This window comes from Hemitrygon akajei, chromosome 11, assembly GCF_048418815.1.
Source record: "Hemitrygon akajei chromosome 11, sHemAka1.3, whole genome shotgun sequence".
NCBI lineage: Eukaryota > Metazoa > Chordata > Chondrichthyes > Myliobatiformes > Dasyatidae > Hemitrygon > Hemitrygon akajei.
The window spans coordinates 133,179,840-133,205,341 of NC_133134.1; the positions used below are offsets into that span (position 1 = coordinate 133,179,840).

Here is a 25,502-nt window from a genome sequence, read left to right on the forward strand (position 1 = left end):
ACACATTCACAAAAAAATGGCATATAAACAAAACATGTAGACAAAAGCATTTAATATGTTCGTCCCTCAGAAGCTGGTGGGTAAACTGTCCTTGTTGGGTCTCACTGCCTCTCTCTGTAATAGGATTTTGGACTTCTTGGCAGAAAGACAATCAGTCCTTGTTGGCAGCACCATCACTAACTCCGTCACAATGAGCACCGGTGCCCACAGGGTTGCGTGCTCAGCCTGCTACTGTTGACGACTGTACTGCTAGTTCCAGTTCAAACCAATTCATCAAGTTTGCTGATGATGCAACAATTGTAGGCTTCATCAATAACGCTGATGCGATAACATACGGAGAGGAGGTAGAGAGAGCAGCTGAAGTGAAGTGAGCACAACAACTTGAGTCTCAATCTCAGAGATTGTGGGTTTTAGGAAGGTGCAGATTGATCACAGCTCCTCTTTGGAGAAACACAAGTGTCTGGGAGTGCACATAACAGACAATTTCACTTGGTCCCTCAGCACAACCTCTTTCGTCACAATAGAATCTCCACTTTCTGAGGAGATTGAGATGAGCGAGCCTCCCCCCCTCCCACATTCGTTTAATGCCCAGTTTTTACAGGGGCATCCTTGAGCATGTCCTGACCAGCTGCCCCACCGTCTGGTACGGGAAATGCAAAGTATCATACCGCAAGACTTACAAAAGAATGTAAGGGCTGCAGAGAGGATCACCAGGGTCTCTATTCCACCCGTTTGAGATACTTACCAGGAGTGCTGCATATAGAGGGACCTTGGCATTGTCAATGAAACTTCCCATTGGTCCAACAACCTCTTTGACTCCCTGCCATCAGGCAGGAGGTACCGTAACATTAGGACAAGAATGGTTAGGATGGGAAACAGCTTCTTCCCCCAGGCAATAAGACTACTGAACCCCCTAAACCACCCAGGTTTCACCATGTATGAAGTGCCAGTAGCGTTAAGCGATTTACTTTTTAACATGTGTTGTAAAAGTTTTTAAAATGTATTTATGGCAATTTCCCTTCCTGTGCTATGAGTTATAAGTACTGCATGGTGCACCTTAGTCTGGAGGAGCGTTGTTTCGTTTGTTAGCATTCGTATATACGGTTGAAATGACAATAAATTTCAACTTGATATCCTTACCAACCTGCACAGAAAGAGAATGATGTAGGTCCAAGAAAAGAGCTGTGGAAATAAAATTAAACAATGAGTGGAGATACAATTGAGAGAATGTTCTGAATGGAGGAATGTGCTCTAGCACCAAAGATGCCCCAGATAACTGCAAGAGCCCCGAGTAGCTCAGAATGATGGGAATCAACACCCAAAAGTTACCCTTTGTTATTTTTGCCTGCAGGACTTTCTAGTCCGTCAGTTCGAGATAACATGTTCACACGGTCCCCATCCACTTATCAAGTAATTCTGCCTTGCCAACTTCTAATTTCTGTTGAGAGGTAGTACTCCAGGTTCACTGCAAACATTTAGAAAGTAATCCTCTGTGCTAGGTGTTTCAGAATGTTAGATTAATTCAAATGTTCAGCCACTGTGGGATACTTATAATTGCAGGTGACTTTTGTTGATGTGGTATGAAAATTAGAGTGCAGTTATGCAGTTTTAATCATGTAAATATGTGCATCCTCTCCATTTCTTGCATTCGCTTGCACAAGTTTAAATACTCTGATAGTAATTCATTTGCAATTTCACTTTTAACTTTAACCTCCAGAGTTCTCATTTCTTCTAACAGCCTGAAAATTGCATTACTATATTTTAATGTAGTTAAAATAACATGATTTGTCACTGTAGCACTGTATTTGAAGGTCCCATAAACAGAACAACCTTCAATTGTGTGGCTTGCAGAAAAGATCCATCAAGTTCCTGTGTGTAGTGCCACACTGTGTTAGTTTCTGTGCATGTTATTGTTTTGATTTATTATACGTTCTCATGGCATGGCAGCTGTGAATTTGGCCACCAGCCCTTGAAGGGACATTTTGCAACATAATCAGCACTCTTCCAGCTGTTTACTAAATAGATGTTGCCATGATAAATGTGAAGTAGGAGAGAGTTCTCAAGGGTAAGACAGAGCAGGACAAGCTGATGAAGAACTGTATCCAAGGAAGGCATGAACTTTATGCAAGAGGGATACAGACAGCCTCAGTTGCAAGCACAAAGCCTTCTGATCATCATCAGAGACTTCAATCAGGCTTATTTGAAGAAATATTTGTCCAGCTATTATCAACATATCACGTGTAGCACCAGGGGTCTCAATACACTGGACCACTGCTATACTACCAATAGGAATGTTTACCGTTCCATGTCTAGATCTCATTTTGGGAAGTCTGATCACTTGGCTGTTCTTCTCCTACCTGCATACAGGCAGAAACTGAAGAGCAAGGCTTCAGAGATAAGGACAACAAAGAGGTGGTTGCTGGAGACAGACAAGCAGCCACAGGATTGCTTGGAGTCAGTGGACTGGGCCGTGTTCAAGAACACATCTGTGGATCTGAATGAATACACCATGGTTGTCATGGACTTTATAAAAAACAGGCATAGAAGAGTGTGTCCCCACAATATCATTCAGCATCTGCTCCAACCAGAAACCCTCAATGAACCATGATAGTCACAATCTACTGAGGGCCAGGTCAATGGTATTCATGTCTGGCGACCAAGTAAATTACAAAAGGTCCAGGTACAATCTCCAGAAAACCATTACATGTGTGAAGTGGCAATTCTGGACCAAACTTGAAACACTTAAGGATGTTTGACAGCTCTGGCAGGGCTTGAATGTTATTACCTCCGAAAAAGTGAAACCAAGTGACGTAAGGTGACAACAAAGGCTTTGCCCCCTGATGAGTTCAATGCCTTCTATGTTCACTTTGGTCATCAAAACACGGTGGTAACTTAATGAACTCTCACAGCCACCTACGACCCTGTGACTTCAGTCTCTGAAGCTGACTTGAGCGGATTTGTCATGAGGGTGAACCCACGGAAAGCATCCAGCCCAGATGGGGTACCTGGCCAAGTACTCAATCAACTGGCTGGAATGTTCGCCGTATCTTTAACATCTCGTTTTGGCAGACAGAGGTGCTCAGCTGCTTCAAACAGGCTTCAGTTATACCAGTACCTAAGAAGAACATGGTAACCTGCCTCAATAAATATCATGCATTTGCACTTGCATCCACAGTGATGAAACACTTTGGGAGGCTGGTGTTGAAGCATATCAACTCCTGCCTGAGAAGTGAATTGGATTCACTCCAATTTGCCTACCGTCACAACAGGTCAACAGCAGATGCCAATTCAATGGCCCTTCAATCAGCCCTGGAACATCTGGAGAATGAAGATGCTTACATTAGGATGCTCTTTATTGACTACAAGCCGGCATTCAATACTATCATTCCTGAAAAAGTAATCAATAAGCTTGAAGGTCTTGGCCTCAATCCCTCTTTGTGCACTGGATCCTTGATTTCCTCACTTACAGACCCCAGTGTGTTCAGATTGGCAACAACAGCTGCTCCACAATCTCCATCAGCACAGGTTTACCACAGTGCTTAGCCTTCTATTCTACTCGCTTTATACTTACGACAGTGAGGCTAAGCACAGGTCCAATGCCTTATTCATATTTGCTGATGACACCTCCTTGGTCGGACCAAAGGTGGTGATGAATCAGCATATTGGAGGGAAAATGAAAATCTGCCTGTATGATGCCAGAACAATAACCTCTCACCCGATGTCAGCAAAACTAAGGAGTTGATTATTGATTTCAAGAGGATGAAAGCTCCATGAGCCAATTCTCATCAGGGGATTAATTCAGCATAGTTCTGATGTGTTTCACTTATTGAACTTCATATGTTTTTTGTGTTTGGAATGGCTATATCTATCAAGTCAGCTGTTCTTGCTTGTTTATCCTGTAATATTATATCTAGATATTTATTGTATTATGGATTCTCTTATCTGTAATAATGGGTTAGTCGTAGGACTGTCTCTGAAACTGGATCAGGCTTGTGTACTGTATATAGTATGGTGTGATGTATTTTATGAATTTATATCTTAAAGCAAGATTTTGGTAGATGATGTTTACCACTTGATTGCACCTGTGTAAGTAATCAGATTGAGTTAAACTGCTACAGGATCACACTACAGTGCAGTGTTTCCAAATGTTTTTTAGCCCGATGTCCTCCTAAAGCACTTTCATACTTGCTAACGCTGTTGCTGAAGCAGCTTCATACTTGCCATTGCCACTCTTAGGCACAGTATACTTTCCAGCACCCCAATAGTGTAAAAATATATCTCACATGAGAAAAATGATACTGCTTTAAATTTTTATTTGCCTTTACACCTAGCTTGCATGGTACCTGTGTGCTCTACAGCAGCTTTGACGTTAAAGTGATCCTTGAGCTTGATGGTTTTTAGCAAGAGTTGAAATATCTAGTTCACGTTGTGACAGCAAAAGCCTTAAGTCCCCATACATAACAATGTCCAAGCAGTTTCTGTTTCTTGTGAGTATGTGGTTCACTGCATGGAAGTCTCTATCAACAAGGTAGAATGATGGAAATGCAATGAAGAGCAGATTGGCTCGACTCCAAAGACCAGGAAGCTTTGTATGACAGTGTGGCCACATACCACAAAAGCTGGGGTTTTTGAAAAACATTTTTGCTTCTTCATCATTCTGAATTTTGATGATTTCTTCTTGCAAGCTCTCTTCCTGGTTTTTCTCCTTGCAAAGAATCAGAATCAGGTTTATTATCACCGGCATGTGTCATGAAATTTGTTAACTTAGCAGCAGTAGTTCAATGCAATGCATAATATAGGAGAAGAAAAGAAGTAATTAAAAATAAATACATGAATAAATAAATAAACTGCAGTGTACATATATTGAATAAATTAAAAATTGTGCAAAAGCAGAAATATATATTTAAAAAGTGAGGCACTAATAACAGGTTCAATGTCCATTTAGGAATTGGGTGGCAGAGGGGAAGAAGCTGTTTCTGAATTGCTGAGTGTGTGCCTTCAGGCTTCTGTACCCCCTACCTGATGGTAACTGTGAGAAAAGGACATGCTCTCAGTGCTGGAAGTCCTAAATAATGGATGCTGCCTTTCTGAGACACCATTCCTTGAAGATGTCCTGGGTACTTTGTAGGCTAGTACTCAAGATGGAGCTGTCTAAATTTACAATTCTTTACAGCTTCTTTTGATCCTGTGCAGTAGCCCTTCCCCCCACCATACCAGACAGTGATGCAGCCTTCAGAATGCTCTCCAGGGTACATCTATAGATGTATTTGTGGACATAAATCTCTTCAAACTCCTAATGAAGTATAGTTGCTGTCTTGCCTTCTTTATAACTGCATCGACATGTTGGGACCAGCTTAGATCCTCAGAGACAGTGACGCTCAGGAACTTGAAACTGCTCACTCTCTCCACTTCTGATCCGTCTATGAGGATTGGTATGTGTTCCTTCATCTTACCCTTCCTGAAGTCCACAATCAGCTCTTTTGTTTTACTAATGTTGAATGCAAGGTTGTTGCTGCAACACCACTCCGCTAGTTGGCGGTCTGTCCTCTTGAGATCCTGAGATTCTACCAGCAATTGTTGTATCATCGGCAAATTTATAGATGGTATTTGAGGTATACCTAGCCACACAGTCATGTGTATGTAGAGAGTAGAGCAGTGGGCTAAGTACACAACCCTGAGGTGCACCAATGTTGTTTGCCAGCAAAGAGGAGATATGATCACCAATCCACACAGATTGTGGTTTTCTGGTTAGGAAGTCTAGGATCCAATTGCAGAGGGAGGTACAGAGGCCCAGGTTCTGTAACTTCTCAATCAGGATTGTGGGAATGATGGTGTTATGTGCTGAGCTATAGTGAATGAACAGCACCCTGACATATTGTCCTGCTGTTCTAAAGCCATGAAGAGCCATTGAGATTGCATCTGCCTATTGTGGCGATAGGCAAATTGCAGTGGGTCCTGGTCATTGCTGAGGCTGGAGTTCAGTCTAGCCATGACTAACCTCTCAAAGCATTTCATCACTGTAGATGTGAGTAGTACCAGGCGATAGTCATTAAGGCAGCTCACATTATTCATTATTCTTCTTAGGCACTTGTATAATTGTTGCCTTTTTGAAGCAAGTGGGAACTTCCACCCACAGTAACTGGTTACTTACCCAGTCCAGAATTACCAGTTCACTCAAATTCTTCAATTGATTCTGAAAATCCATCTTCAGTGATTACAGGTGTCAGCATTAATCTTGAAAATCACTGTCTGTGAAAGAGAATGCCATACTTTTCATGTAGGTAAACTGTGAGAACATTCTTCTCCCAATATTTTACTTACATATTTCCACTGCACTGCATTTTTGCCTGGATTAAATTGAATTTTTCACCCTACACTGTCATATTTAGAATGCTCATTTTGTCATACAGATCGGCTAGGTATGCCACATCTTCATGTAGATAAGCCACTTGCTTCAAAAAGGCAACAATTATACCAGTGCCAAAGAAGAATAATGAAGGCTGCCTTAATGACTATCACCCGGTAGCACTCACACTGACAGTGATGAAATGCTTTGAGAGGTTGGTTATGACTAGACTGAACTCCTGCCTCAGCAAGGACCTGGACACATTGCAATTTGCCTTTCACCACAATAGGTCAATGGTAGACGCAATCTTAATGGCTCTCCACATGGCTTTAGACCACCTAGACAACATAAACACCTACGTCAGGATGCTGTTCATTGACTATAGCTCAGTATTTAATACCATAATTCCCTCAATCCTGATTAATATGTTGCTGAACCTGGGCCTCTGTACCTCACTCTGCAATAGGATCCTCGACTTCCTAACTGGAAGACCACAGTCTGTGTGGATTGGTGATAACATATCCTCCTCGCTGACGATCAATACTGGTGCACCTCGGGTGTGTGCTTAGCCCACTGCTCTACTCTCTGTATACAAGTGACTGTGTGGCTAGGCATAGTTCAAGTACCATATGCAAACTTGCTGACAATACAACAATTGTTGGGAGAATCTCAGGTGGTGATGAGAGGGCGTACAGTACGCCAACTACTGGATTGGTGCCTCAGCAAAAATCTGGCGCTCAACGTGAGTAAGACGAAAGAGCTGATTGTGAACTTCAGGAAGGGGAAGATGAAGGAACACATACCAATCCTCATAGAGGAATCAGAAGTGGAGAGAGTGTGCAGCTTCAAATTCCTGGGTGTCAAGGTCTCTGAGGATCTAACCTGGTCCCAACATATCAATGTAGTTATAAAGAAGGCAAGGCAGCAGCTATAATTCATTAGGAGTTTGAAGAGCTTTGGCATGTCAACAAATACACTCAAAAACGCCTATAGTTATACCATGGAGAGCATTCTGACAGGCTGCATCACTGCCTGGTATGGGGGGCTACTGCACAGGACCGAAAGAAGCTGCAGAAGTTTGTAAATCTAGTCAGCTCCATCTTGGACACTAGCCTACAAAGTATCCAGGATATCTTTAGGGAGTGGTATCTCATAAATGCAGCATCCATTATTAAGGACCTCCAGCACCCAAGGCATGCCCTTTTCTCACTGTTACCATCAGGCAGGAGGTACAGAAGCCTGAAGGCACACACTCAGTGATTCAGGAACAGATTCCTCCCCTCTGCCATCCAATTCCTAAATGGACATTGAAGCTTTGGACACTTATTTAATATACAGTATTTTTTTTGCACATTTGAAAAAATCTATTCAATATATGTGATTGATTTACTTGTTTATTTATTATGTTTTATTTTATTTATTACTATTTGTTTCTCTCTCTGCTAGATTATGTATAGCATTGAACTGCTGCTGCTAAGTTAACAAATTTCACGTCACATGCCGGTGATAATAAACCTGATTCTGATTCTGAGAAGTTCAATCTTGTTTCCCAAGCTCTTATCGACTTTGCACAAAAAATTCAACCATAGTGTCAAAAAGATCAAAGAAATGTTTTAAGCAGCTGCCTTTTGACAGCCAGCGCACTTCAGTGTGAAGAAGCAAGTGTTCAAAACTCTTCATGGCGAATTTTTTTATTTAATGCATAAACTTTAATTTTGTTGATAGCAGATATTACAAGAGACATCCTTGAAAAATGTGAGAGTTTTGGCTATGAGATGTTGATGATAAATTACACAATGGATTTCAAACAGACTTGGATTTTTTTTTTCCTAATTGCCACAAAACCAGCATGGCGACCTGTCGTGCTCCATCTGTCGCACAAGAAATCATGTTCCTAATCGGAATACATTCATCCTCAATATACATTTTGAGCTCATCATAGATTGATTCTTACTGATATTTGTTTTTAATATTTTACAAAAGAGAATCTCTTCATATTCTTTTCCAGTTTTGATAAATTGTACAGTGCCATTACCAATGCCTCATTGTCTCACACAGTTAGCTCATCCAGTAGTATCCCAGTTCTGTTATTAGGTGCACCACTTTCCTTGATAGTGGAGATTGAGTGACATCCTTAATGCAGCAAATTTTGAGAAATAGCAGGGATTATCAGCAGTAGAATAAAATGGTGTGTGGGTGAGGAAGCTGAGACGAACTGTGGCCTTGTCTCCATGGACAAACCAATCAAGGTTCATGGGTGAGGCTGCATGTGAGCTTGTGACAGACCATAGACCTTATCCAAATCAGAATCGTTATTACTGAATTATGCTATGTGAAATTTGCTTTGTGGTAGCAGTACTGTGCAAAGATGTAAAATTGCTATAAATTACAAAAATAAATATTGCACAATAAAACAGAATAATGAGGCAGTGTTCATATATACATGGACTGTTCAGAAATGTAATGGCAGCAGCAAAGTAGTTTCTGAATTGTTGAATGTGGATCTTTGCATTCCAGTATCTCATTCCTGATGATAGTAATGACAAAAGGGCATGTCCCAGAAGGCAAGGATCCTTAATGATTGATGCCCTCTTCCTGACGTACCCCCTCTTAAAGGTGTTGTCAAAGGTGAAGAGAGTTGTGACCCTAATAGAGTTGGCAGGGTCTATGACCCTCTACCTTCTGTGCATTGGAGGCTCCATCCAAGGATGAGATGTAACCAATCAGAATGTTTTCCACAGAACATCTATATAAATTTTCAAGAGTATTTGGTGAGATACCAGATCTTCTGAAAGTCCTAACAAAGTAGAGCTGCTGGCATGCCTTCTTCATGATTGCATCAGTGTGTTGGGCCCAGGATAGATCCTCTGAGATGCTGATGCCCAGGAATTTGAAGCTGCTCACATTTTCCATTGCTGATCCCTCAGTAAGGGCTAACATGTGACTATTTCACTTCCAATTCCTGAAATCCACATCAATTCTTGGTCTTGCTGATGTTGAGTGCAAGGTTGTATTTGTCATACATTTGTCAACTAGCTGAACAATCTCATTCCCGTAACCCTTCTCTATATCATCTGAAATTCTGCCAACAATAGGTGTGTCATCTACGAAAGCATAATTGGCAATTGCGCTACACCCACAGTCTGAATGTAGAGAGGCTAGAACAGTGAGCTGAGCAGGCATCCTTGAGGTGCAACTGTGCAGATTGTCCATGAGGAGGAAATGTTATTACCAATCCTCACTGACTGTTGTCTCCCGATGAGGAAGTCAAGGCTCAAGGCCAGTGCAGGGTTATCCTTTAAGTAGCATTGTTTAGTGAGAAATTGTTTAGTTTAGTAAAAACTGTTTATACAAGCCAGTGGTGTGGAATATCCTGAGGATGATATTTTAGGAGTTGTTTGAAAGTTGACATAACCTGGATCAGTTCTGTGCCAGATAAGAGTGCTGGGGGGAATGAAAACTCTGCCAAAATGTTGTGGGACATTTCCTGACTGATGCTGAGAAACCTAGAAATGTTTGCAATATTGATCTACTCTGGCGTATTGCCTATTTTCCGCTGAGTTGCACTACTCTATTCCTAAAGTGTGAGAAGGAACGTTAGATAAAGATGCTCACCTTTAATAATGCTTTTAACCTTTCTTTGCAATTACATGCTAACTGGAAGGTTTTTTTTTCCCAGTTTGTTGCATCCCTATTTTAATTTGACCTTTCCATTCATTCTGGAGACCAGTTATTTCCTTCATATTTATTTTTCAAACTTTGTAAAAAGAACACTTAATTTCATTAATGCTTTTTAATCCTGAATGTGACTGAGGTTCTCCCTTTATCGATGGTCTTGTTATGATCAACTATTATTTGTCTTGCTGTTAACTGGTACTTAGATGCTTAGCACCACAAGTAACTGCTCACAACCAAAATGCTGAGGTGATACATGAAGGACGTTCTTCCTAGATGGGAAAAAAAGAGAAAACGGGATGTATATCTGATATCATTTTTGCCAATGTTTCTATTCTATGGAAACTATTACTCAGTCTCAGTTTGTTTTTATTGTTCATAGAATGTGGATATCCCTGCATCTTCTGGCAGCTCATTCCCTAATTGCCCCTAAACAGAAAAGATAGCCAAGAGGTAAGCTGATTAGTGGTTTTGAGTCATCGTTACTCCAGACTGGATAAGACAGACAGATTTTCTTCCCTTAAGGGATTCAATAAATTGGAAGTTTATGTTGCAACAATCCAATAGTTTCACCATGGGTTGTTACTGAAGCTTGTCTTTTAGTCCAAACTTAGGGTCCCTCTGAAGTATGATTTTGAGTACCCTATAAACAGTGATTTCTGCTAAATTCAGTTGCTTCAAATTGCAATCAGTTAAAAAGTAAATTCAAAAGTACATTTATTATCAAAGTATGTATGATACATACAACCTTGAGATTTGTCTTCTTACAGGCAGACATAAAAGAAACATAGAAACATAGAAAATAGGTGCAGGAGTAGGCCATTCAGCCCTTCGAGCTTGCACTGCCATTCAGTATGATCATGGCTGATCATCCAACTCAGAACCCTGTACCTGCTTTCTCTCCATACCCCCGATCCCTTTAGCCGCAAGTGCCATATCTAACTGCCTCTTAAATATAGCCAATGAACTGACCTCAACTGTTCCCTGTGACAGAGAATTCCACAGATTCACCACTCTCTGTGTGAAGAAGTTTTTCCTCATCTCGGTCCTAAAAGGCTTCCCCTTTATCCTTAAACTGTGACCCCTCGTTCTGGACTTCCCCAACATCAGAAACAATCTTCCTGCATCTAGCCTGTCCAATCCCTTTAGAATTTTATACGTTTTAATAAGATACCCCCTCAATCTTCTAAATTCCAGTGAGTATAAGCCTAGTCAATCCAGTCTTTCTTCATATGAAAGTCCTGCCATCCCAGGAATCAATCTGGTGAACCTTCTCTGTACTCCTTCTATGGCAAGAATGTCTTTCCTCAGATTAGAGGACCAAAACTGCACACAATATTCTAGGTGCGGTCTCACCAAGGCCTTGTACAACTGCAGTAGAACCTCCCTGCTCCTGTACTCAAATCCTTTTGCTATGAATGCCAACATACCATTTGCCTTTTTCACCGCCTGCTGTACCTGCATGCCCACCTTCAATGACTGGTGTACAATGACACCCAGGTCTCGTTGCACCTCCCCTTTTCCTAATTGGCCACCGTTCAGATAATAATCTGTTTTCCTGTTCTTGCAACCAAAGTGGATAACCTCACATTTATCCAGATTAAATTGCATCTGCCATGAATTTGCCCACTCACCTAACCTATCCAAGTCACCCTGCATCCTTTTAGCATCCTCTTCACAGCTAACACCGCCGCCCAGCTTTGTGTCATCCGCAAGCTTGGAGATGCTGCATTTAATTCCCTCGTCTAAATCATTAATATATATTGTAAACAACTGGGGTCCCAGCACTGAGCCTTGCGGAACCCCACTGGTCACTGCCTGCCATTCTGAAAAGGTCCCGTTTACTCCCACTCTTTGCTTCCTGTCTGCCAACCAATTCTCTATCCACATCAATACCATACCCCCAATACCGTGTGCTTTAAGTTTGCACACTAATCTCCTGTGTGGGACCTTGTCAAAAGCCTTTTGAAAATCCAAATATACCACATCCACTGGCTCTCCCCTATCCACTCTACTAGTTACATCTTCAAAAAATTATTTAAGATTCGTCAGACATGATTTTCCTTTCACAAATCCATGCTGACTTTGTCCGATGATTTCAACTCTTTCCAAATGTGCTGTTATCACATCTTTGATAACCGACTCTAGCATTTTCCCCACCACTGATGTCAGACTAACCGGTCTACAATTCCCCGGTTTCTCTCTCCCTCCTTTTTTAAAAAGTGGGGTTACATTAGCCACCCTCCAATCCTCAGGAACTAATCCAGAATCTAAGGAGGTTTGAAAAATTATCACTAATGTATCCACTATTTCTTGGGCTACTTCCTTAAGCACTCTGGGATGCAGACCATCTGGCCCTGGGGAATTATCTGCCTTTAATCCCTTCAATTTACCTAACACCACTTCCCTATTAACATGTATTTCCCTCAGTTCCTCCATTTCACTAGACCCTCGGTCCCTTACTATTTCCGGAAGATTATTTATGTCCTCCTTAGTGAAGACAGAACCAAAGTAGTTAGTCAACTGGTCTGCCATGTCTTTGTTCCCTATGATCAATTCACCTGTTTCTGACTGTAAAGGACCTACATTTGTCTTGACCAATCTTTTTCTTTTCACATATCTATAAAAGCTTTTACAGTCAGTTTTTATGTTCCCTGCCAGTTTTCTCTCATAATCTTTTTTCCCTTTCCTAATTAGGTCCTTTGTCCTCCTCTGCTGGTCTCTGAGTTTCTCCCAGTCCTCAGGTGTGCCGCTTTTGTTTGCTAATTTATATGTTTCTTCTTTGGACTTGATACTATCCCTAATTTCCCTTGTCAGCCATGGGTCACTACCTTCCCTGGTTTATTCTTTTGCCAAACTGGGATGAACAATTGTTGTAGTTCATCCATGTGATCTTTAAATGCTTGCCATTGCATATCCACCGTCAACCCTTTAAGTATCATTTGCCAGTCTATCTCAGCTAATTCACGTCTCATACCTTCAAAGTTACCCTTCTTTAAGTTCAGAACCTTTGTTTCTGAATTAACTATGTCACTCTCCATCTTAATGAAGAATTCCACCTTATTATGGTCACTCTTACCAAAGGGGCCTCGCACGACAAGATTGCTAACTAACCCTTCCTCAGTGCTCAATACCCAATCTAGAATGGCCTGCTCTCTAGTTGGTTCCTCGACATATTGGTTCAGAAAACCATCCCGCATACATCAAGAAATCCTCTTCCTCAGCACCCTTACCAATTTGGTTCGCCCAATCTATATGTAGATTGAAGTCACCCATTATAACTACTGTTCCTTTATTGCACGCATTTCTAATTTCCTGTTTAATGCCATCCCCAACCTCACTACTACTGTTAGGTGGCCTGTACACAACTCCCACCAGCGTTTTCTGCCCCTTAGTGTTATGCAGCTCTACCCATATCGATTCCACATCCTCCAGGCTAATGTCCTTCCTTTCTATTGCATTAATCTCCTCTCTAATCAGCAATGCTACCCCACCTCCTTTTCTTTCCTGTCTATCCCTCCTGAATATTGAATATCCCTGGATGTTGAGCTCCCATCCTTGGTCACCCTGGAGCCATGTCTCTGTGATCCCAACTATATCATATTCATTAATAACTAATTAATAATTATTAATCAATAATTAATAACTTGTCACGAATGCTCCTCGCATTGACACACAATAGAAACCCAATAGAAACCATTTAAAAATACTGTCAAATACCCAATGTACAGAAGAAAAAATAAATTGTGCAAATAACATTTAGAACTGAAATTCATGAAGCCAGTTAGTTACAGGCCATAGCCTCAGTTCAGCGCAGAGACAAATAAACCTTACAGAGTAGCGAGCTGAACACCTGGCCACAATACCCTGACCTCTTCAATCTGGCCCACATTTAAATTAGCCAAACAACTGATCGATCCTGTTATGTTTTGTAACTTTGCTGGTAGAAGTGAGTCTACCTTCGTTCTTTACTTTAAGTGAGGCACGCATGTATCGTGGTAGTGTAATGACATATGCAATTCACGTATTTAAAGATAACCCATAATGAATTACTTAAACAAAGAAGAACATGAATCTATATATATATATACACACACACTCAAATATTACTGAAATATTGAATACACAATACTCTTCCCTGCTTAGCTACAAACTCCAACTCAATATAGGATGCATCTCAACTATATAACTATATACACAGTTTACTATATAATATATCCACTATACAGACATTCACAGTATATTCAATGCTTCATTTGTTCCATTCAGGCCTAAAGATTTAATCGCTGCGGGGGCTTTCTTACTCTTGCAGGATTATGTCTTTCTGACAAGGGGGATTCCTTTGCTTGGCAGGTGAGACTTGTGACTGTGGAAAAAAATCTCAGGTTCTGGGACTTCCTATCATTAATATCATTTCCACAGGTACGATCTTTTCTCTAGTAACAGTTCTTACTTGGATATCTGCAGATTTCAGTTTAGTATCTTTGAAGTACCGTTCCAACTCATTTTGCAGAGTGACTGAAACATCTGAGTCAGTGTCCAATTTCACTTTAATTAATTTGCTGCTCACTTCTGGTGTAAGCCATGTTGCTTTTCTGTTGTGAGTTTTCACATTGTAAATCTCAAGGCTACATAGTCCTATGAAACTGTCATTATCAGATTTTTCATCAAAAGCATGCAGATTCATGCTCTTTCTGAATCTGCAACTTGAGTTTTTATCCTTTTCTCTTCCCTATGCAGTTCATTTATTTTAGTCAGCCCGACATGATTCTGAAAAGCCTGTTCTGCCTTTTTAAAACTCAGTCATGTCTTCCCTTACAAAGAACATGTGTTACGCTGCCTTTTTAAAACTTGACCATCACATTGCACTTCAACAGGTCAGTAGCTATCTCAGGCTATACTTTAAAATACCTCATTGCCACTTTTGGGTTTTGTAGGTTCAAAACATTAAACTAATTCAAAGGTAAACAAGAGAGCCAAGAGAAGTGAGTCTAACTTTTCTCTTCACATGTATCACATTGTAGCATGATGATGTATGCAATTCAAGTATTTATACATATAATTTGTAATGAATTATTTAGACAAACAAGAATGTTTAATCAATGAATATATATACAGGATTACTCAAATATTACTGAAATATTAAATACACAACAGATCCCTGCTGTCAGACTCAGGCACTGCTGCTTCAATCTGCTTTCGGACCTGAGATCTGCCTTGATTTGACCCATACCTGACTATTGCACTTAAATTGGTTAAACCTCTGCTTGTTCCTTGCCCTCTAACCTGGGCCCTGCTACCTCAACTCTGACCAATCATCCCAGCCCCAGGTCATCACTATGGATGTTCCCCAGGGCAGTATCTGAAGCATGCTAAGCTGCTTCAGCAGTTACCTTCCTTCTATCACGTAAGAATGTTTGATTATTTTGCAATAATTGATTCCTTTTGCAAATGAAGCGCGACAGCATGGTAACATAGTGGCTAGAGTAACGTTTTACAGTGGCAGCAATTAGGGTTCAATTCTCGCCTCTGTTGGTAAGGCGTTTGTACATTCTTCCTATGACTGTGTGGGCTTCCTCTGTGTGCTCCAGTTTCCTCCCACATTCCAAAGGATGTATGGAGCAGTAAGGGTTACTGAGATGTGAGCGTTCTATGTTGGGTGTACGGCGACACTTGCGGGCTGCCTCCAGCACATATTTGGACAATGTTGGACATTGGCACAAACGACATACTTCATTGGATGTTCCGATGTACATGTGACAAATAAAGCTAATCTTTATTATCTTTCACTTTATGCTTACATGCAGCAAGACCGATACAGCAAGTGGGCATATGCAGCTAAGTGTAGTATTTATGTCACAATGGAAAAATGTCCATCTTCAAAGGGACAAGGACTGATTATTGTCTCTTGACATTCAATGGACTTGTCAGTGTTGAATCACCCAATTTTAACATTCTGTGATTCATCATTGACCAGACACTTAGCTGAAATAGCCTAAAAGATGTCATAACTGTAAGGACAGATCAAAGACTGGGTATCCTATGAGTGACTCACCTTTTGGCACCATGTAGACTTTCTGTCATCTACAAAGCACAGATCAAAAACAAGATGGAAAACTCTGAATTTACTTGGATGAATGCAATGCTAATAACTCTGTGAGTTCAAAACCATGTCGAACATAGCAGCCTGTTTGATTGGAATCACATTTGCCATCCTACACATACATTAGCTCAGGGATCAAGTGCAGTGGCAGCAATGTGTGTGAACATGCCGTGCCTTTCTCAATAGGGATAGTCTGCTCACACCATCTGAATGTATGACTTCCCCCACCAAGGACTACAAGGGGCTTCAAGTGCATGGGTGAACCATCGTGTGTGTGTGTGTGTGTGCTGTTCAAGCCATACATCATCCCGACTTGAAAATAAATTGCTGCTCTTTCGTCGCCACGGGTTTTAAATCCTTAAACACTACCACCAGCAGCACTGTAGGAATAGCTTCACAAGTAGGATTTGTAGTTCTTGACCACTCCTTGAGGACAGTTAAAGATAGGTAATAAATGTTGGCCTTGCAGGCATGGTCACATTGCAAGAAATGTCTTCTGCAAAGTTTGTTTCACGTTACTGCTTTAACTGAGTCCAAAAGTGGCACAGTATTTCTTAAAACAATGTCAAGTGGCCTTATCTTTATTTCATTTCGATAAGATTCTCTGTCAAATATATTTACTAGATTCCTTCACACAAGGCTGTTCTCTAATTTACATCTATATTAATCCTAAATAGAGACTCCTCAGGGTATCACACTTGGGTTAATAAAGTGGACAGATGACATTTACACAGGATTAATGTAATGCTCCCCCCTGAGCAATGGTAGTGTAACAATATTTATAATGTCTGTATTGTGCTTTGTTTGTGAATTGTTTCTTTTCAACTGACTGGAAGTCCTGTAATCTTTTATCTGATGATCACATTGTTCATGTGGGTCTTGTCTAATCAAAAGATCTAACCTTTTTAACTTCTTCAGTGTTCATTTGTAGGCATCTAGCTGGAGGCTGGACAATTTTCTATTCCTACCTTTTGATTATTGCATTTCTAAACATGGCTTGTTCTTCCCATGAGTCCTGCTTTTGGAACTGTGCCCAAACCATCTTTCTTTCCTATTTGTCTGAGCCAGACACATGCTTTCTCTTTGTCTAGATTACTAAAATGGTAAATTGAGATTGTTGTCTGGTTATATGATTATCTAAGTGTCTCTAGTGAGGTGTTATCTTGGAGTGATTTGTGGGAATATCATAATCCACATAAATATTACCCTTTTAGTGGAGTGCAGAATCAGAGAGAGTAATAGTTTCAATTCATTTGAATTCATTGGAATATGCACATTAAACCAGTGAAGAATAAATTTTGGACATATCAGGAAATTCTTCATGCAGGAAATGGAATAAACTTGCTGGTAAAGATTTTTACAACTTTGAGTTTTCAAGATGCTTGATGGCTTAGTGGGTCAGTGCAACAATTGAGTGACCTTAACCAGGCTGAACAGGAAGGTTGCAGGTCCAGTCCCTAGTTAGTTGCCTTACTGAGCTGAAGCAATGATATAAACATTACAGGAACACTTATCCTTGGAGCTCCTGTTCAGCTGAGAGGTAAATTGGCGAAGGTTACTGTTCTTTAGTGAAATAAACAGGCAAGTGTGCAGACACCTCTGGGACAAAAGCAGGATCAAGTTTGGTTGTGATAATCAGGTCTTTTATGACAATATTATGTAATTCTGAAGAATAGCATTCAGCTGAAAATCAGAGGGCTGCAATTGCTCAAGGGTGAGTAATCATTGACAAGTGAAAGTAAGGTAAGACTTGCATCTTAAAAGATGTGCATGCAGTGCTGAGAAAAGTAGGACTAAGCCAAGCCATTCACTAGCTCTGAAACAAAAGCAAATTGTGTCTATATAATTTTAAATAAATGTAATGTGTGTGTGTATATGAGGGAGAGAAAAAAAGGAATTCAATCTTCTTGATTGTTGCTGCAGATACTTCTTACTGAAGTACTTTCTGTCATTCCAGAGCCTGCATTTTGATAATACATGTGTAACTTCGTGAAATTGATTGATCTCTTGACAAGGATATCAGCAAAGAATTGGTCCTCCACCTTTGAATTTTTCATTGGTTCAAAGTGGTGTAATCTATATACTATAAATTAATAAACCTGTTTACTGTAGAAGGTTTGAATCAAGGTTCTATCAATATGTATATTGTAGGAATGACTCTGAATATTTATCCTGCGGTGTGCTTGGCTTGAGCAAGCAAATGATCAGGAGTATCACAAATGTGCTGGAAATCCAAGTAACTAACACACACACACACACACACACACACACACACACACACACACACACACACACACACACACACACACACACACACACACACCCCCCCCCCCCCCCATCTTTGGAAAAGAGTAAACAGCCGACATTTCGGACTGAGACCTGAAGATGGGTCTCAACTCGAAATGCTGACAGTTTACTCTTTTCCATAGCTGCTGCCTGGAGCTCCTCCAGTATTGTGTGTGTGTTGCAAATGATCAGAAGACCTGTCGAGTGCTTTTCTTTAATACTCAGTTGGTCGAGAAGCATCTGGTGTGTGAGAAATTGTGTAAATGTTCCAGGTTGGTGTAAACTAGAAAGGATGATTCTAATTAATTATTCACTCAATACTCAATTCTGAGAAAAGAAAGTAGTTCCAATGTATAGGAATAAAAGTAAGACTGAAACTAGATTTTTCACACCAATGCCTCGAAAAGACAGTGATCAGTTCGATTGAGGCGGATTTGCACAGTGACAGGAAGTGGGTGAAGCTGTAGGAAACATCGTTCAATGTGGGAACAAGCTCAGCCAAGCAAAGGAAGATGGTGGTGGAATGGAGACATTGGGCCTGGGTTTGGATCAGTGCAGTACACACATGGCAAGGGCGGCAAACTCTTGATGTCCTGGTCTTGGATGGAGGGGTAGGGAGATGAATGTTCCGGATAAAAATAAGCCAGGAAATCAGGAAACTGGAAACAGTCAAGGTGGCTGATTGGTGTCACTGATGTAATTGCAAAGAGACAATAACAAAGTCAAGTTCAGAATAAGTCCAAACACAGGGGAAAGGGTCAACAATGTTCTGTGTGAAGATTCCCAATCAGAGAAAATGCATATGTGGATAAAGTTAAGTTAAACATCATGTGGGGTTGGAAACGATTGTGGTAAGATTGAGGGAGCATGAAGACTGATAATTTGAGAACAAGAAAAGGAAATTCAGAGGGGATGGTGATAATGAGGGCAGTGGTTGGACGAGCGAATAGATGAGGTGAAAAGGAAGGTCAGGAGGAGTACCTCTACTCAAGAATTGCTGAAGTTAACTTTATCTCATGTTTTCCTCCATGATATAACAGAATAAAGGAGATACCTTGTGCACTAAATATATGTGAAAGGATATTTTCTGCAAAAACAACAGTAATCTTTTCAAATCACTTAGGATTCTTCCTGTGTACATTTTTTGAACTATTTGATAATTCAAGGGGCAAAGTAACTGTTGACCACAGTACTTGCAGGAATCATCTGTTTTACTGCTTGAAAGATGTACAGTAGAAAGTGGTATCTTCTGCTCCTGGTTGAAAACCACCATAAATTTGCATTTCCTATGATTTGAATTGAATTGACTTTATTACTTTCATCCTTCACATACGTGAGGAGTAAAAATCTTTACATTGCTTCTCCATCTAAATGTGCAATGTGCAATTTATAGTAATTTGTAATAAATAGTATGTACAACAGGACAGTCAATACAGCCTAGAAATACAATTGTATCAGCGTCAACTAATCAGTCTGATGGCCTGGTGGGAGAAGCTATCCCAGAGCCTGTTTGTCCTGGCTTTTATGCTACGGATGAGAAATGAAGTAAAATAATTTTGTGTAGGGAACTTCATTGTGAAGTTAATGAATTATTTTGCCATAGAAATGGATCTTATTATAAGACCTTAAAATAGTACAATAAAACTCAATCCTAGAAATGAGTGACTTTCACTGCAGATGAATAAATTGTGATGCAAAAATTAGATGAGATAAGTTATTAAACCTTTTTTGCCCACTTCACAGCAACACTGGACCCAAATAAGGAACTCTAAACTTGTTTTACGATCTCAAGAGGATGATATTCTGAGGAGTAGATAGTATTTTGTCTGGCTTAATGCTATCCTATGTAGACGGGGTTAAAAAGAACAGTGAATGCTGCTCCAAAATCCAAGAGCCTGACACCAACAATCCGACCGCACCCTCCTCCAGTTCCAAGAACCCTCAATGTAGAAAGTGGAAGAGTGACAGACTGATCGAAGAATGCACTACGATTATTCTGAAGTAATTTAATATGATTAGCAGTGATCCATGGACTTTTGGATGAACACCACATCAAGGGCTGCTCTTGTTATCTCTTCGTCTCCTAGCCTGAAGGGTCCTGGGTGGTTAATGCTGGCTAGCGCAATGCCTTTAGAAATGCTTCATTCATCGCATAAGGAGGACCCCAAAGGCAGGAGAAACAAGAGGGACAGACATCTGCTGCATTTGTTTCCCCAGTATGTGGTACATGCAAAAATAAAATGAGTGTTTTTCTCTAATAGTTGATGGATTTCATTTAGTCTCAATTATACTTAAGCTATAATTATACTTAATTATATTATCAAGCTTTGAACTTCACATAAGACTTCAACAGTTTTTGAGAATACTTAGTGGGAAAAGTATGAAATTTGGTGGAATCAAATGAGCAAAATTCATGCAGCCAGGAACTGATGGTGTGGTGCAGACATTGTATTTTCAACCCCATTGCAGATTTATCATGAGGGGCTGCCGAGATGAGTACATTTTCTGGGGACTGATGAACTTGCTGTTTCAGATGTATTTTTTAATAGTTTCCAGTGTTTGCGAGCTTTATGGAATCCCTCATATGAGATATTGCTCACAAAATGTACGTGAACCTCGCCAATTTTCCGAACTCATAAACACTTTGCAAATGGAAGTCGTTGGTGTTGTAGCTGCTTCTTTGACAGCTCAGTATAGAAATGCTGAAGCTGTAAGGATCAGAATCAATTTTAGGTCATTCTTGAGGTGCAGTTATGGATTTGTACTATGGGCTCATCATTGCTGCCACATAGGAAATGAGAAATTTTGGAGCATGAGAGTGCTAAGTGAATTGGGCAATTATCTGTGTCTAACAGTGTCATGCCAGGCTTTTGAATCATTGTACGCTTAACAGTCTTTTAAGCTACATGAGTTTTTCTCAGAATGTGTGTCATTCTGATTTTTGATCACTTTTTTGAAAAAATGAAATTAGACTGTACAGGTATCTAGCTCTGGCGTAAGGAATCTGTTTAATCAAATATGAAGGAAACATTTGCAAAGTTTTTTCCAATTTTCAAACTGTTCTTGTGGCTTTAATGAAACATCATCCCCTATCTAATACTAGAAATGCATACTAGTCTTCTGGGAGAACTTGTTGGTCCACAATTTAGCATGGCAACAGGATCTGCTCATTACTTCTCAGTCCTTTGTAGAAGTAGTTTCTCAGAAACTTCCTGCAGTTTTAAAATTTTCTAAAATTTTATTGAGACACAACGTGGCCTTCGAGCCACACCAACTAGCAATACCGCAATTTAATCCTAGCCTAATCATGGGGCAATTTACAGTGACCAATTAACCTGCCAACTGGTAAATCTTTGGACTGTGGGAGGAAAACGGAACACCTGGAGGACAGAACATACAAACTCCTTAGTCTAAGGGAGTCCCTTCAAGTTCTGAAATTGGGACAAAGTAGAATAATTCCACATAATAATAAAAAAAAATGTGAGTGCCTCAGTAGGTCAGCCAGCATCTGTAAAGAATGAAAAGTCAGGCGAGAAAGTAAATGTGTTTTAAGTTGCAGAGATGGGAGGGTTGAAGAAAGCAATGAAAATGCCTGTGATAGGGTGACCATTGCCACCTAAGTAACAGTAACTATAATGTTGACATCTAAAGATCAATTCCAGAAGGAAAATGAAACAACTTGATAAAGAAAGGAACAGCAAAATCTGTGGAAAGCAAAAAGGTGTGGTGTCTTGATCTAATTAAATTCAGTATTAAGTTCCAAGCTCTGTAGTGTGACCAGCTGGATGATTAGGTAAAGCTCTCAAGTTATGTTGGGCATTATTGGAGCAATGTTAGCAGCCAGAGATAGAGATCAGAAAGATTGAGCATTAAAGTGAAAGGCAAGTGGAAGCTCAAGGCTGCCAATGTGGTCAGAATAAACATGTTGTATGATACTGTTTGCTGAAATCAAAGAATAGTTCATCATCTCCTGGTTTTTTTGCCATCAGTCTTTCCATCTTATGTAATCAAAGTCATAATTAAAATAATTGTTACCTTGATAACTTTGGCCCATGTTTAAACAAATAATCTGTTTTCTCCACTTGCATCACCACCCACTCTGCACTCTATTCACACAAACTAAAGCATGTTTGGTTTCTCACTTTTCCTGTTCTAATAAAGCGTCCTTGACCTGAGGTATTACTTCTCTTTCCCTCTCTTTCTCAATTCAAAACTCTAAGATCAAAGTACATTTATTGTCAAAGAATTTGTATGTCATCATATACAACCCTAAAATTAATTTCTGGTGGGCATACACAGTAAATCCAAGAAACACAACAGAATGAATGAAAGTCCGCACCCAACAGGGATAGACAACCAACGTGCAAAAGGCAACAAACTGCAAATACAATATTATAAAAAGTAAATAAATAAGCAATAGATACTGAGATCATGAACTGAAGAGTCCTTGAAAGTGAGTCCATAGGTTGTGGGAACAGTTCAATGATGGGATGAGTGAAGTTGAATGAAGTTATCCCCTCTTTTGCAAGAGCCTGATGTTTAAGGGGTAATAACTGTTACTGAACTTGTCTACCACATTTTCTGTTTTGATTTCGGATTTCTGGCATTGACAGTTTGTACTTTGCTCAAAATGATTCCAGAGATGGGATAGATACGTGTCTTAATGCTTATAATCTTCATAGACATAAATATAAACCTATTCCCTGATGTCAAGCAATTTAAGATCTTTTAAATTAAAATTGCAAATATTGGCATTGGATTTCACATCACTCAGTACGTTGAGGCCTTCCAGGAGTACTGCTGAAGTAAAATGTGCTGTGACTATTTTTGGGATAACTTCCTTGCTTGGTATCCTATTTCTGCATGCCATAATCTTGGGATTTTTATCAGCTTCAGGTATTGGATTTAGATCGTCAAATCAAGTTTGCAATTGTTTTCTTGATGTATTGATCGAAAGGCTTTTCTTTGTTGTGTTGTTCTATTTGTACAAGTTGAGCAGCATCACCAAAGTTAAAGCGATGGGATGATGGGACTTTTTTTGTTGCAATTTGAATGTAGTAAACCCATGCAGTTAGAATTCACTTTTGGTGATGTGATAGCAAAATAACATGCTGATAATGTTTTGGTAACTTCATACTCAGAGCATAAATGACAATAATCAGGTGCAATGAAAACGGCAAATTTGTTTTTAAACATCACGGGCCAAATCTTCCACTCACGCGACTCACCAGTTGCCTGCCTGACTCCTACTGTTTCTATCTATGCAGCCCTGGAAAGTCTTCCCTTGGAAGGCCAGCTCCCAGCTGATGACTTGATGCCCTTTGGGATTCTAAGCATATGGCCTTCTCCAGAATGACTTTGGCAACAGGTGAAGCCCCAAAGCTCCAAATATTCAAAAACACACAATCTGTTAAAAAAAGTATATTTTCTCTTTTACATTAAAGTGGTAAAACATGCCAGCATGCTCATGCACATGCTGTTAAACAGTCTAAATTAATTTGTAACTAACTGAATTACACGAAATAAAAAATGTCTGCTAATTACGGTATATTTAAGTTAGCTGTTTATTCCTGATCATTTCAATGGGTTACACTGCAGAAACTCTGAGTTAAACTAGTAGAGGTTCAGTGGACAGTTTCCTTTGTCTTAATCTGTGCTGTCAGCTTTCGAATAGATCTATCTCAGTGCATGTGAATGGGGTTTCAAGTGATGCTTGCAGAGTACCCTACAGTTAACTAGATTGGATGGGGAAGGGCTAGTTTGCTGATCTTCCAAACCCTGATATCCATGAGCAGGGCCTCAGACAGGATATTCATTTTACTACTGAATTGTAATCGCTAGCATTTGACAGTCAGCAAAGCTGGAGGTAGGTCTTTACCAGCTGTAAACGGTCTAATTGATTTTAATAGTTGTTTACATACTCTGGTCATTCAAATATATTATCAAACACTATTAAAAATGGAATACATAATATTACTACCTTACTGCCTGTTATGCCACTGGCATTTAGGGCAGCAATGAAGGTCCTCCATCTCTGTCTGTCCTTGGCCAACCTCAGATGTAGAAGGATTCATTATTGCTGTTTCAGTAACAGTTTTGTTTTCACAGTCAGGGTTGTTAGCCCTGAGGGGAACCCTCGAACCTGGAAGAACAGTAGACCACTCTTATTCTGATCTCCACCTTTTGACCTGTTTGGCATGGGTAACCCTACCAAGAGTCAAAGAATAAATCCCTGACTCCAGCCTGCATAACCCTCTGGTTGTGGCGACCCACTTTCTGCGCAGGCGAACCGGCTCACAGATAGCCAGCGCGCGCGGGGAGAGACGTTGGTAAATGCACTTCTGACGTCATTTCCGCCCGGAGAGGACGGGTGCTAGGGATTAAATACCAGCACCGCGAAGTTTGTATAAACTAGTCTCGAAACAACTTACCGACTGCGTGTTGTCTCTAGCTCTGTATGTAGCACATCGCTACATTGGTGACCCCGACGGTCCAAATGGGATTGGACCAAAGATGACCAACTCTTCATTTGTTCACGCAGTTTCGCTAAAACTGCCGACTTTCTGGACGCTGCCCAGACAAGGGGTACAGCACCATATTCCGACCCAGGGACCACCCCTCCACGCCCACGCACAAAGGCTCCCCCCCGGAAAAGCTCCGCCTGGCAAAGGAGGAGTTCAAGAGGATGGAGGAATTGGGGATCGTACGGAGGTCGGACAGCCCATGGGCCTCCCCCCTGCACATGGTGCCCAAAGCAGCCGGGGGTTGGAGACCATGCGGCGACTACCGCAGACTGAACGAGGCTACAACTCCAGACTGCTACCCTGTGCCACACATACAGGACTTTGAGCAAACCTGCACGGGGCAAGAATATTTTCCAAAGTAGACCTCGTCTGGGGATACCATCAAATCCCGGTGCACCCTGAAGACATCCCCAAAACAGCACTCATCACCCCGTTCGGCCTGTTCGAGTTCCTCCGAATGCCATTCGGCCTGAAGAATGCTGCACAGACGTTCCAGCGGCTAATGGGACTCGACCTGGACTTTGCGTTTATCTATTTGGATGACATCCTTATTGCTGGCAGTAGTCAC

The 25,502-nt window shown here is 40.6% G+C and overlaps 1 protein-coding gene across 2 annotated transcripts in view; it reads left to right on the forward strand.

Annotated features, from left to right (window-relative positions):
- The window catches only part of LOC140736017 (cadherin-4-like), a 693,508-nt gene that overhangs the window by 339,454 nt on the left and 328,552 nt on the right, over positions 1-25,502 (forward strand). The window contains exon 1 of one of the 2 annotated variants that reach the window (XM_073061697.1): positions 17,796-17,838. The exons of the other annotated variant lie outside the window; for it this stretch is intronic. The gene's annotated coding sequence lies outside the window, so the exon portion shown is untranslated. Of the gene's footprint in view, positions 1-17,795; positions 17,839-25,502 lie in introns of those variants that run through there. 2 annotated transcript variants of the gene reach the window in all.